General features: G+C 30.0%; 1 pseudogene; it reads left to right on the forward strand.

The window, feature by feature from the left end:
* The first annotated feature begins 4,587 nt into the window (after window positions 1-4,587).
* On the forward strand, window positions 4,588-7,129 carry LOC114175351 (uncharacterized; annotated as a pseudogene).
* The last annotated feature ends 6,298 nt before the right edge of the window (window positions 7,130-13,427 follow it).

Consider the following 13,427-nt stretch of genomic DNA (forward strand, 5'->3'; position numbering starts at 1 on the left):
CAATATCATTTCCACACTCTTTGCTAGTGTAGTTACAAATGAAGACCACCTAAACCTAGAAAGGTAAGCTTTTACCCTAGGATCCACCCAATCATACCCCGAACATAACAAGACCAATATTTCATCCTCACTATCTGTATGGATGCTAACACTAATCCTAGAAGAGGATGAACTTGATCCTTGCATTCTGGCGTCACCCTTAAAACCACTAGACTTATTAGCAAGATTTCAAGAGATGGAGGAAGATGACGATATACCTAATACACACTTTATGATGAAGGATTAACCCCAACCAAGGATGGAGGCACATGCTTAAGAAGACTAAGCATGTTTAGAAAGGAAGTTCACTAATCCTTCATCCCTTTCATTTGTGTTTGTTATTTTTGATTCCCTAAGTTGACTTAGTTGAATCAACTTTAGTTGACTTGTTGACCTTTGACTAGGTTTGACTTGTTGACTATAGTTGACTTGACTTAAGCCAACATGCTAATCGATGTTTATTTGCTTTGTAGGTTAATTAGGAGTAAGAGAGCAATGCTAGGTGGCGCATGGTGATTGGGGAGCATAAATGATGTGGAGGAGAGAGTATAGCAAAGCAATAAAACATAAAGTAAAAGGCATAAAACAAGTGTACCTATGTACCTTTGGTCTCCTTTGTTTTTAGTACATTTTGGCCACTTTTTGGAGACATATGAGACACATTCTTTGTCTCCTTTTGTGCTAGAACGAAATTAGCCTTGCACACACCATAGTTGGCTCTTTTGTCTCTCATTTTTGTAACCTTATTTGACCTAGTTTATAGAAGCTAGGGTTAGGTTTTTGTAGAGACATCCTTAGGTATCTTTTTTATTTGCTTTGAGGCCCCTAAACTCTTTTATATAAGGGATGCTCCTAGACATGTAAAAGGGTTGAACATTTTGAAGTAAAAACACTCTTGTGTCTCAACCATTTGTGAGAGTTTCCTCCCTTGGGAGTGAATACTTTTAAGCCTTATCTTGCATAGCAAGTGGCGGCACACATCCACTCATCTTCAAGGTTGTCATGACTTCTAGCCTAGCCTTGTAGTGACGTGCTTCTCACATTTTTACCATTTCTTTCCTTTCCATTTTATGTTTTCTTCTTCCTTTAATTGTTCTTGGTTTTCTATGGTTTATGTGCTTTCCATTTCCTTTTTGTTTGAATAAATCCATCATCTTCTTCTCTTGAGCTTTGTGAAAGGAACCTTCATATCTAGATAGCTTGCTATCTTAATGTCCAGTGGGGATTTCACTTAACTTTCTTAATCAACTCACACCATATTCAACAATCTTAAAAGAAAATAACATAATCCTTCATCACTTTATCAACTTTATCTTAATTAGGTACTCTCGGCTATCGAGCAAGAAAGGCCCTTTGGTCTTCACTCCCCTATTTATAGCCATAGTGGTGCATCAACATGGAGTTATCTCAAGGATTATGTACTGTTACATCTTCTTAGTCCAACAGATACGATGTTCTAACCCTTAGTTTATCGTGTGTCGCAAAACATCATTTCTCTTGAACACTTTTGTAAGGCGCTAGCCTTAACCCTAACAATGCTTGCGGGCTAATATGTTAGGTAAAAGAACACACTTGCTATCTCGGATTATGGCACAAACAATATAAGACTCTCGTTACACTATGTTCACAGCAAGCATGAAGGCTAGTGTATTGTACAAGATTGAGCTAACCTCAGCTATATTGCAACGACATATCGAGCTTAGTTTGGACTGGAACATAGTAGTTATGTGCAAGTGATGCTAAGGTTGGTCTAAGGTTCTTATCATCATGTCAACATAGACATGGTGGTAAGGGGTCTGTTTGCCTTTCACAACAGGTAATTTATTAGCATATCTAAACTTTCCTAAAATATGTTAATGTAATTAATAAGGATCACAAGTATATAAAGGTGATTTATTTCAAGGTAAAAGGTATCTTGAAAGTGCGTTCTTACTAAAATGGATTACTTATATCACTTTAACTGACTTAAGCGTCAAAGTATTTGCAAGTACCCAAGCTTGTCGATTATTTTAAGGACTGTGCAGAGCATCTCGGACAATGGTGTGAAGACACACTAAACCTTACAGGACAATTTGGTTCCATACAAGAACAATTGTTTTACATCCTCATTACAAAACTACTAGTAATTACATAAAAGCCATGATTTTGAAGGCATAAATAAGACCATAAATTAAATAAAAAATAAATAAAATAATTTCGAGTTTAAACAACAGGTGCAATAAAATCCAATTATCATTATTTACACATAAACATAGGAGAGTGAGATAAATTGGTTACATGTGCCTCCAAATAGGCTAAACCAAAAAGTTTTTGACATAGGAATTGATGTTGCAAAATAAATATTGGGCCTTGGATCTTCAAATGGGAGATAAACTCGAAAAATCTCTTTTAAGATACAAAGATGATAATTGTTGTAAAATGTGAAAGTTTTAGATATAAATCATTCTTGAACTCTTCGTTGAAAGACTCTAAATGTAAATCTAACAATAATTCAAAATTTGTATTGTATTGAGCTTCTTTTCATAAAAGGTGGGTAGAACTAGTTTTGTTTTAAAAATTCACATTCAATCTTTAACTTGAAAATATAGATTTTTAAATGTAAGTTAGTAGAGATAATCTGAGATTTTTTAGTCCAACACTCATATGTACTTGGAAACACATGTGTCCACTTGTCTTCTTACTCTTTAAGTCGATATGCTCTCTATCAACGATACCGATCTGTCCTCTTCTGATATGAGATGTTGTTAATGTTTTAAGGAGAAAATATTCATGGTGTTCAGAAGAAAATCATTTGTATAATGAACCACCTTATGGTCTTGGAAAGTCTTCTGCTGAAGAAAAGCTTTACGTGAAAATTTTGACAAACTTAAATAGGATATGACAACCAAAGGTTACTGTTATCTCATACCTAAAAGATTTTAGGTTAAAATACTCGGTTGGTCTTCATATTTTAGGTTAAATGGGTTTCTATTTTTAAAAATGTGATGCAATTTGGTCTTATCCGTTAGTACTGTACTAATGACGTTAACTCATGTGCCACGTGTTAGTTCGTTTTCTTTTTTCCACTTTTTTTTTCAACTTTTTTAAAAATTTTAAAACTTTTTAAATTAAAACAATTGTCTCGTGTCAACTAAGGGTCCTGCCATATGGCAGAGGCACTATGAGGGGACAATGGTAGTGCCACATGCCACTATTGCTCAATTTAAAAAATCTCAATTTAGTCCTTGTATTTATTATTTTGATTCAATTCGGTTCATTTTTTTTTAAAATTAATCCCAAAATTGAGACCAAGTTTAACTTTTATATAAATGTTATAATGATATTTTTATTCATATTTTTAACAATATTATAATGTATAAAAATATTTAAAATATAAATTTATATACAATTATTTGAAATATAAAGTCAAATAAAAAACAATATTAAAATTTGATATAATAAAATATCAACACAAATATATTTAAAATTTTAAAATAAAATTTAAATAAAGTTCAATCTAAAATCTAAATTTAAATAAATTTAATCTTGTTAAAAATATTTAATAAAAATATCGATATAACATTTATATAAAAATTTAATTTGGTGTAAATTTGGAGAAGAATGAAATTGCTCCATCTAAAATAAAAATTGGAATTGAATTGAATCATAATAACAAATATAGAAACTAAATTTAGATTTTTCACAAAACACTTTTTGAAAGAGTGACACGTGACATTGGCATTGCCATGTCATACTCAGGGGCGGAAGTATTAAGGGACAGGGGGAGCCACGGCTCCCCCCACCGTTTTTGTTTTCATTTTTTTTTCTATATATATAAAAAATAATATTTAAAAATTATTACTCTATTTATATTAATTAATTTTTATTTTATTTTATTTTCTATATATTTAAAAAAAATATATTTATATATTACTACTTTATTTATATATTATTACTTTATTTATATATTATTATTTTATTTATATATTATTACCTTAATTTAGTTTAAAAAATCTGTTTTAAAATTTAAAAATCACGTTTTGTTCTCTATTATAATTTTTTATACTTTTCTATTTGGTTTCTCTCTTCCGTGCCTCCATCTCTTTCTCCCCTTTTATTTCCATCTCAATTTTCACCATCAATTCCTTATTATTTTCAAAATCAAATTGCACTACGGCAAAATTGAAGAGTTAAGGAATATTTTGAACCGAACAATTTCTTCTTTTGAGTAAGTTCATCTTTTCTTTTTTATTTTTGAAGCAATATGTTTTCCTCTTGTATGTGGCTTTTCTACGCTCTAGGCATATATCTATCTGTTAGAGATCATAAAATCATGCTTTAATTGTTGATCAAACTCTTCTTTGTGTAGATAGAGCTATTTTAAGCTTTGAAGTTGTGTAAGGGAAGAACAAGATTAGGAATCTACTCTAAGGTAAGGGAAGCTAATCATTTAGAAGTTATTAGTTTTCTTAAAATATTGAGTCTTGCTTTTAAGATTTAATTTGGGGTATTCATAATTTTATCTTTTTGTAAATAGGTGAGAGGTGAAAAATTTATATTAGAAAAATTATGATAAAGAGTAAAAGAATTGATTCTTTTTTCAAGAGGAAGGCTTGTGATGAAGATGAAAAAAATGCATCTACATCATCTAAAATTGAGAAACTTCATGAGAATCCAAATATTGAAGAAAATGAAAAACAACTCTCTAAGGTTCCTAAAGTTACACATAATGAATTTGAAAATACTTTAGAATGTGATCGGGGAAAGCGTCTTCAAATTTGGCAATACCCACCAAATCAAATTGATGAGGTACGAAGGGCTTATCTAAAATGGGGTCCATATCAAATGCGTCTAGAAAATTATCCATTTTCTGGTAAAGATGATCATCCAAGAAGATTTCAGTACACATGGTTTAGCTTATTTCCTTCATGGTTAGAGTATTCGCCATTAAAAGATGCTGCATATTGCTTACCATGCTATCTTTTTAGTAAAAAACCAAGCGGACAACCTGGCTCAGATGTTTTCATTGTTACAGGTAATTGAGTTTATTTTCATTGAATTCTAATTGGCAATAAGTTTATTGTCATCAACATGTTTTAACTTTTTGAATGTTATTTTATAGGTTTTAAAAATTGGAGGAAAGTTAATAATGGAAAAAATTGTGCTTTCCTTAAACACATTGGGAAGGATCCTTGTTCACCACACAATATTGCAGTGTCTGCTTGTCAAGACTTGTTAAATCAAAATTGTCACATTAGGAATGTTTTGGAAGTGCAAAGCTCAGATCAAATTATGAAGAATCGGTTACGTCTCAAGACTTCAATCGACACAGTTCGTTTTTTATCACTTCAAGCTTGTGCTTTTAGAGGTCATGATGAAAGTACTGAATCGAGGAACCAAGGTAATTTTCTTGAGATGATAAAACTCATAGCATCATACAATGATGAAGTTGCAAAAGTTGTGTTGGAAAATGCTCCATTCAATTCCAAATATACTTCACCCAAAATTCAAAAGGAGTTATTGAATATTCTTTCTAGTAAAGTGAAAAATCATATTCGTGAGGAAATTGGGGATTCCAAGTTTTGTATAGTTGTCGATGAAGCTCGTGATGAATCAAAAAAAGAGCAAATGGCTCTTGTTTTGAGATTTGTTGATAAAAATGGTTTTATTCAAGAGTGATTTTTTGATATTGTGCATGTTAAAGACACTGCAGCAATAACTTTGAAGAATGAATTGTGTGTTGTACTATCTCGACATAATCTTAATGTTTCTAATATCCGTGGTCAAGGGTATGATGGTGCTAGCAATATGAGAGGAGAATGGAATGGATTACAAGCATTATTTTTTACTGATTGTCCTTATGCATATTATGTTCATTGTTTTGCTCATCGGTTACAACTTGCCTTGGTTGCTGCATCAAGAGAAGTTATTCCAATTCACCAATTCTTTTCAAAATTGACTTTCATTGTCAATATTGTTTGCTCTTCTAGTAAACGTCATGATGAGTTACAGGCTGCCAAGTTAGATGAAATTGTATATTTGTTAGAAATTGATGAGCTTGAAAAGGGTAAAGGGGCAAATCAAATTGGTACTTTAAAATGAGCTGGGGATACCCGTTGGAGCTCCCATTTCTCTTCTATTTGTAGCTTGATCAATATGTATGATGCAACTTGTTTAGTTCTAGAAAAAATTACTGTTGATGGATCTACTTATTCACAACGTGGTGATGCTGATAATGCTTACAAAAGCTTGACCTCATTTGAGTTTATACTGATCTTGTATTTGATGAGAGAAATTATGGGGATAACAGATGTTCTTTGTCAAACATTACAACAACAATCTCAGGATATAGTTAATGTTATGCGTCTAGTTTGTTCTACAAAATGACTTATTCAAAACTTGAGAGAAAATGGTTGGGATAAGTTATTAAAAAAATGTGACTTCTTTTTGTGAAAAACATGATATTGAGGTGCCTAATTTTGGGGCTTCTTATGTAGCAAGGCAAGGACGCTCTTGTCACCAAAAGGATCATATTACAGTGGAGCATTATTTCAAAGTTGAAATATTCTTTGTTACCATTGATAAGCAATTACAAGAGTTAAATAGTAGATTTAATGACCAAGCAATGGAGTTATTAATTCTAAGCTCTGCTTTGGATCCTAAGGATGCTTATAAAGCTTTTAATATTGATAAAATTTGCACTCTTGTGGAAAAATATTATCCCATGGATTTCAATGAGCAAGAGAAGATTAATTTGAATTTTCAACTTCAACATTTCATTATTGATGCTCGTCAAGATTCAAATTTGAAGAATTTATCAACAATGCAAGAGTTATGTACATGTTTGGCAACAACAAAAAAGTCTGAAGTTTACTACTTGATAGATAGATTACTTCGTCTTATCATGACTCTTCCAGTTTCTACAGCTACAACTGAAAGATCTTTTTCTGCAATGAAAATAATCAAGAACAAGTTAAGAAATAAGATGGAGGCTGAATTTTTAGCAAGCACTATGATAATCTATATTGAAAGAGATATTGCAACTAGCTTCAGCTCTGATTCAATTATTGAAGATTTTAAGTCATTGAAAGAGCGTAAAGGAGCACTATGAATAAAGGTAACTTTTGTTGTTTTTTTTATATTATTGTTGATGATAAACTTTATGTTACTCTTTCATATATATTATTGTTATATTGTTTAGATTCTATTGTCATGAATGCTTATTTTGAATAAAAAAATGATGTAAAAAAATTATTATTTTTTAATTAAAAAAAATTATATATAACAAATATAATTTGGCACCCCTACAATTTTCGGTCTAGTTCTGCCACTGGTCACACTGCCTCTATCACTTGACAAATACTCCCACTTGACAATTGAGGATATTTAAAAAAAATAAAAAATTGAAAAAATAATTAAAAAACATCATAAGTTGATACATAACACATAATTTAACATCTTTAGTACATTATTAACAGAAATAAAAAAAATTGCATCATATTTCCAAAAATAAAAATTTAATTGAGACGAAGAACTCATTTAAAATTTTCAAACAAATACGACGGTCTGTAAAATATTTTAACTAAGATTATATAATGATGAATTTCACCACCTCGGTTGTCATGTTGGCCGGGCACGAGACGGAATTATGAAGATTGAGGAAGGAAGAAGAAAAAGGGAAAAAGAATAATAACATAACTATTAAAGCTGATGTGTGAAAACTGATAAATGCACGGAAGAGAAACAAATTAATACTACCAACTAGAACGTATCTTAATAAATAACCCTAGTTTAAATTTTGTCAAAAAATAGTATCACTAGTGTCAATTAAAAAATATAAAAATTAGTTGCCATTAACTAAAAAAATAATCTTTCTAATGTTGCAAAACATCCTTATTAATATTGGTAAATAAATAACCCTAACTTAAATCCTAATCGGTGTAGGTTGAAAAAACAGACGTGACTTACATCAATTGAAAACAATCCTAACGATAGTAATGGAAAAAAAAATCATATTTAATATTAGAAAAAAAAAACCATGTAAGTTGTTAGATAATACTTTCTTACATCGGTTAAAAAAAAATAACATTAGCAGTAACAACAACAAAAATAACCACGGTATACTTTATTATAAAATAAACTCCACTAATATTAGTAGAAAAATTGTATTGAGTTGACAATGTCATGATATGAATCAAGATTATTACTTCCCAATAGAAGTTTAGATCACTTGATTGACACAGAACTAAAAAGAGAAAATAGAAAAGAAAAATTTCAAATACTTACATTTTAGATAAAACTTGAAATTATTTTAGTTGGAATAATTAAAGTATTTTCTTAAATGTCTAGAATTTAATTGTTTTTTATTCAAATAACATGTTTTTTCTCATAAAATTTTTAAAACTCTTTATAAAAAAGAATTACTCTTTAAACATTTCATATCCAAACAGTGGCGGAGGTTTGTAAAATTTTGATTTTTTTTTTACATTATTAGTATTTTGAATTTTTTTATATTATAGATATAGATATTAGAAGATATATTACAAATTAATGATGATGAAATCAAATATTTTATTATAGATATTAAAAAATATATTCCAAATTAATATAATTAAATCAAATATTTTATTTCTTTTATAAACATAATAATTAATGTTAATAAATAATAAAATATAAAATTAAACATAATAAAAAATAAAAAGATTTATGAATATCTTTGTTATTATTTTTTTTTCATTATGGCTTGAGTTTTTTTACAAATTGTTCTCATATCTCATTCTTACCTATTTTTTTTTATTTTTTTTTCTTGAAGAGAAAAAAAAATCTACTATTTTTGCTCTTATTTCTCCTTTGTTCTCTTCCATTTTTGAGGAAGAAAAGAAGGTAATTCTTTCGTCTCAATTGATAGTGAAATATTAGTTTAATAATTTATTTAATAGGCCTCTTTTATATTAATTTTTTATTTTATGAACATAGAAGAAAAAGTATTGTACTGTATGTTTTTTTATTAACCGGATTTTAATTATGGTTCTATTATATGTCTTGAGTTTCTCACAAATTGTTCTCATCTCCCATTCTCACCTATTTTCTTTTGTTTCTGAAGAAAAAAAGATCTATAATTTTTGCTCTCATCTATAAACTATTCTCTTCCATTTTTTTTAAAAATAAAGAAGAAGATAAACTCTCTTGTCTCTTTTAATAGTGAAATATTAGTTTAATCATTTATCTAATAAGTCTCTTGTATATTAATTTTTTGTTTTATAAATATAGAAAAAAAGTATTGTACTGTAAGGCTTATGATGTTAGTCTTTTTGTATCTCTTATGTATAGGGTTATTATTTTTTAAAGAGTTAGAATATTTCACAAGTGCTCTATTATATTAATTAATTAATTCTTTGCTGATAAGAAAAAGAAAAACTAAGATCATTTTGAATTGATGAAAGTTGGAGAATTTTTTTACTACGGTTGTTTCTTGATCATTATGGATAAAGATTTTTGAATCAACATTAGTACGTATTTGACTTAATACTAGTTAAGGTTTTTTTACAAACACTAATGAGACTTTTATAGGATCATTTATTCGTCAAAGTAGACCAAGATTATTTTTTGATTAATGTTTTTTAAAGTTCTCTATATTAATATTGGTGAAACTCTATCTTTAATGGATGTTAAATAGAAATTATTATTTTTAAGCTTAATTACTCCCTATTCCCACTTTGTTTGAAAAGTTTCAAGTTGATATTATCCGATTAACATTTTTGTTTTAACTATGTCCCAATATTTTTAAAAAAACATCTCAACTAAGTCATTTTAAAATAATACTAACGATATTAAAGACATGTCGTGTGTCAATACGTATTTTTTTCATTTTTTATTTTTGTAAAATTTTGTTGTTGTTACATGTCAAATCCTTGATAATACATGTGAGACTATCAATATCACATGTCAGAACAATGTCACGTGGTAGTGCAAGTGTTAAGTGTTCATTGTCTTGTTTTAATCAAAACATTCTTTCAAAAATTGGAATGCAATTAAAACAAAAAAGTTAAGTGGTACCAACTTAAAACTTTTTAACCAAAGCAGGAATGAGAAGATTAAGTAAACTTTATTTTTATTAACATCCTATTAATAAGTTTTATATTCGATATTTTCATTTTTCTTGATCATTAAAATGCTTTAAAAAATGAAAACTACTTATCTAAATAAAATATTCAGAATTTTAACAAATAAAAGTAATTAAAATTAAGATTTGACAAATAAATTTTTATTTTATTATATATATATATATATATATATATATATATATATATATATATATATATATATATATATATATATAAGTGATCATGTGAATTTTACATTAAGCACTATTTTAAATAATATTTTATAAATTATTTTAAATTTGAATAACACATTCAATAATAATTCTTTTACCTCAATTGAAAAGGTAAAATACAAAATCATATCATTTTAAAGATTGGGATGTGAAAACAGATAAGTCTCATCCGTTTAGGCCTGTTCTACTTTTATTTCGTTAAATTTGAGTTAAGTCGAGTAAGCCCGACACTAAAAAACGGGTTACAAAATTGAACCCGCCCTACCATTGGGTGTATAATACCTCTTTCCAGAAGTTATGTGTAATTTAAAATTTTCAAGACTTTCAAAAGAAACTCTTAGACCATCCTATTTATATAAGAATTTTCACAAGTAATTTTCATCAAAATCACTTGCCAAAATATTCATTTCAATAAAACTTTATTCACCAAACTAAAGCACCATTAAGTGTTAGTTTTGAAATGGTGATTTAAGCAGAGAAGGGGGGGTTAATTGACTTTATAAAACTTTTTCGAAAGCTTAAACCTCTTTTCAATTGAATCAAATAGACTGGAAAGTTAGGATGTAAATGCAGCAGACCAGTACACTTTCAATCGATTAAAACATAAAACAACAGACTAATTTATTCTTGAACTATGAAATAGTCGATTAAAAAGACAAATCAGTCGGCTAAAATACTGGAGATTTATGCATAATGCAAAATTCGCAGATTTAGCTCAAACAACAATCTTTTACATACAAGACTTGTTCCAATCAATATTTTTAACAAGTATACAACCTCATATTATACAAGAACGCATTAAATCAAACCAAAGAACAAATTGCTTGGTTTTCTTGAGTTTTTAAAGAGATTCAAAGTGAGTGAGATGAAGGAGAGAGAATTGCACAATTGTTTTTATACTGGTTCACTCAATCACAGAGCTACATCTAGTTTACCAGGACAACTTGAGCCTGGTTTTCACTATATTCAAAAGTTTTACAAATCACACACCAAGATTACACTTTTGAACCAAGAAACACACAAGATTTTTGTCTCACACAAAAATCTAGACACACACCCTGCAAGAATCACACTTAAAGATCTGAAATCACATCAGGCAAACCAACCAGAGGCACAAGAACATCCAAACTTGATGGTGGTTGTCCCTACTCACAAGCTAAAATGCCTCCAAGATCAACCAAGATCTTCAAACCACGAGTTGCAGCTGTGTGTTGCAGAGAGAGAGAGAGAGTTTTCCAGAGAAGAATGACAAAGTTTCATGCTCAAAAACTTAGATTCGCATCTCTGCTCTCGTAAACACAGCTTATATAGTCTTGACTTAAGTAAAATCAGTCGATTGAAAAATAATTCAACTGACTGAATGCATTCATACCAGAAACTTTATACAACAAGCCTTTTAACCTGTTAAAACTCATTTTAACATATTAAAAGAGACACACTAAGGCACACAAGACATCTAACCTATGTCATATAGCCTACCAACATGATATAACACCAAAACATTACATTTAACATATTATTTTAAGATTTAACACACTAAAACATAATCTTCAAGTGGATCTACATCAATCTTCATCAAACACCTATGATCTTCATGCACATGACTTTATCAATTCTTTGCTTCAAGCTTGCTTGTGCCAACATTAAGGGAGAATTCAGAATGGGCTGGGAAGGGTATTGAAGCTAGGCTAATTTCCTATAAGAAGAACTCTGAAGAAAAGCTTTTGGAACAAGGATTCTAGGTAATGGGAGTTGCACTCTTTGTTTAGGTAATAAATTTTTTGTGTTTTTGTATAAGTATCTGAATGTGTGAACCTTCTTCCACTTGAAAATGTTTATGATTTTCACGTTTCTAGGTTTCTTCCCAAAAACTGCCTGGCGGCAATGAAGGCCCTCTGGTGACACATGTATTCTTTACCTATTTTCTGGGCTTGGCTATGAACTGCCTAGCAGCAGTTATGAACTGCCAGGCGACGTGAACTGGGTTGTCTAGTTCTGCAATTTTGTTGATTCCAATGGCACGTTGCGGTTTTCTTAGAATTTATATAATCTCATTGAATGTGTGCGTTTATAAATTGCATGAATAATCATTGTTGTGATGATATCTGAATGACTTGATGATTGCAAGAACATGAGGGTAACTTCAGAAATTATGATGAATCAAAAGCATGATTGCCATGTTATGATTATTGTAATTTTGCAATTGTTTGTGTAATTGGATGGGTATGAATGATGGAAAATTTGAATTAATGGGTTTTGGTGCAATTGGATGAATGGGTCGCAGGTCAGGATTTTGGGATTTCTCGTAAGGGAGGAATTATGGATTCTGCCATAAGTTCTGATGCACCGCCTGACGGTAGGGACGCACCAGCAGGCGACACTCGGTGCACAACAGTTGGTTGCGTTTTGTTGTGCTTAGCGTGAGATAGGTTTTAATGAATGTTTCCTGTTGAATGAGGGATCTTAGGGATATAAATTGAACGATTTGTTATTATATGGGAAATGAGTGAGTATAGGAGTGTTGATACACATAGAAGAGGTTTTAGAAGTGAGAAAGTGAGATGGGTTTATACGTGGGTTGAGTTATTCTGTAAATGAATTGTATAAACTATGGTTTTCTGTTTTGGAGTACCTTATGAGTATTATTGATTCCTGATTTGAAGAATTCATGTTTTAAAATGAGTTCTATGTTGAATGCATGTGTGAATATAACTGAGGCATGAAATATGAATCTGTGATGGTGTTAAATTTGAGGTGGTACGGGGTATGGAAATAAAATAACTACTACAGGGGATGTTAGAGGTACGTGTGTGGCTTGGCCTGATTTTGGGATACAATGTTAGTTTCTAGTTTTGAGCCCACTATGTGCATGGTTGATTTTTTGTGCAATTCAAGTATTGACATGAGATAAATTTGGTGAATATATATTACGTGATGTGTGGTAGTACCATTGAATCATATTGAGTTATAGGAACATGTACTTGATATTCTGGATGCATATCTAGTGTAAAGGGGTGCCTTGGACACTATTTAAGGAACCTAAAACCATAAATTAGCATTACTGGTATAGTGC

The sequence above is a fragment of the Vigna unguiculata genome, chromosome 3 (assembly GCF_037176805.1).
Source record: "Vigna unguiculata cultivar grain cowpea cultivar isolate G323 ecotype 2 chromosome 3, ASM3717680v1, whole genome shotgun sequence".
NCBI classification, from domain to species: domain Eukaryota; kingdom Viridiplantae; phylum Streptophyta; class Magnoliopsida; order Fabales; family Fabaceae; genus Vigna; species Vigna unguiculata.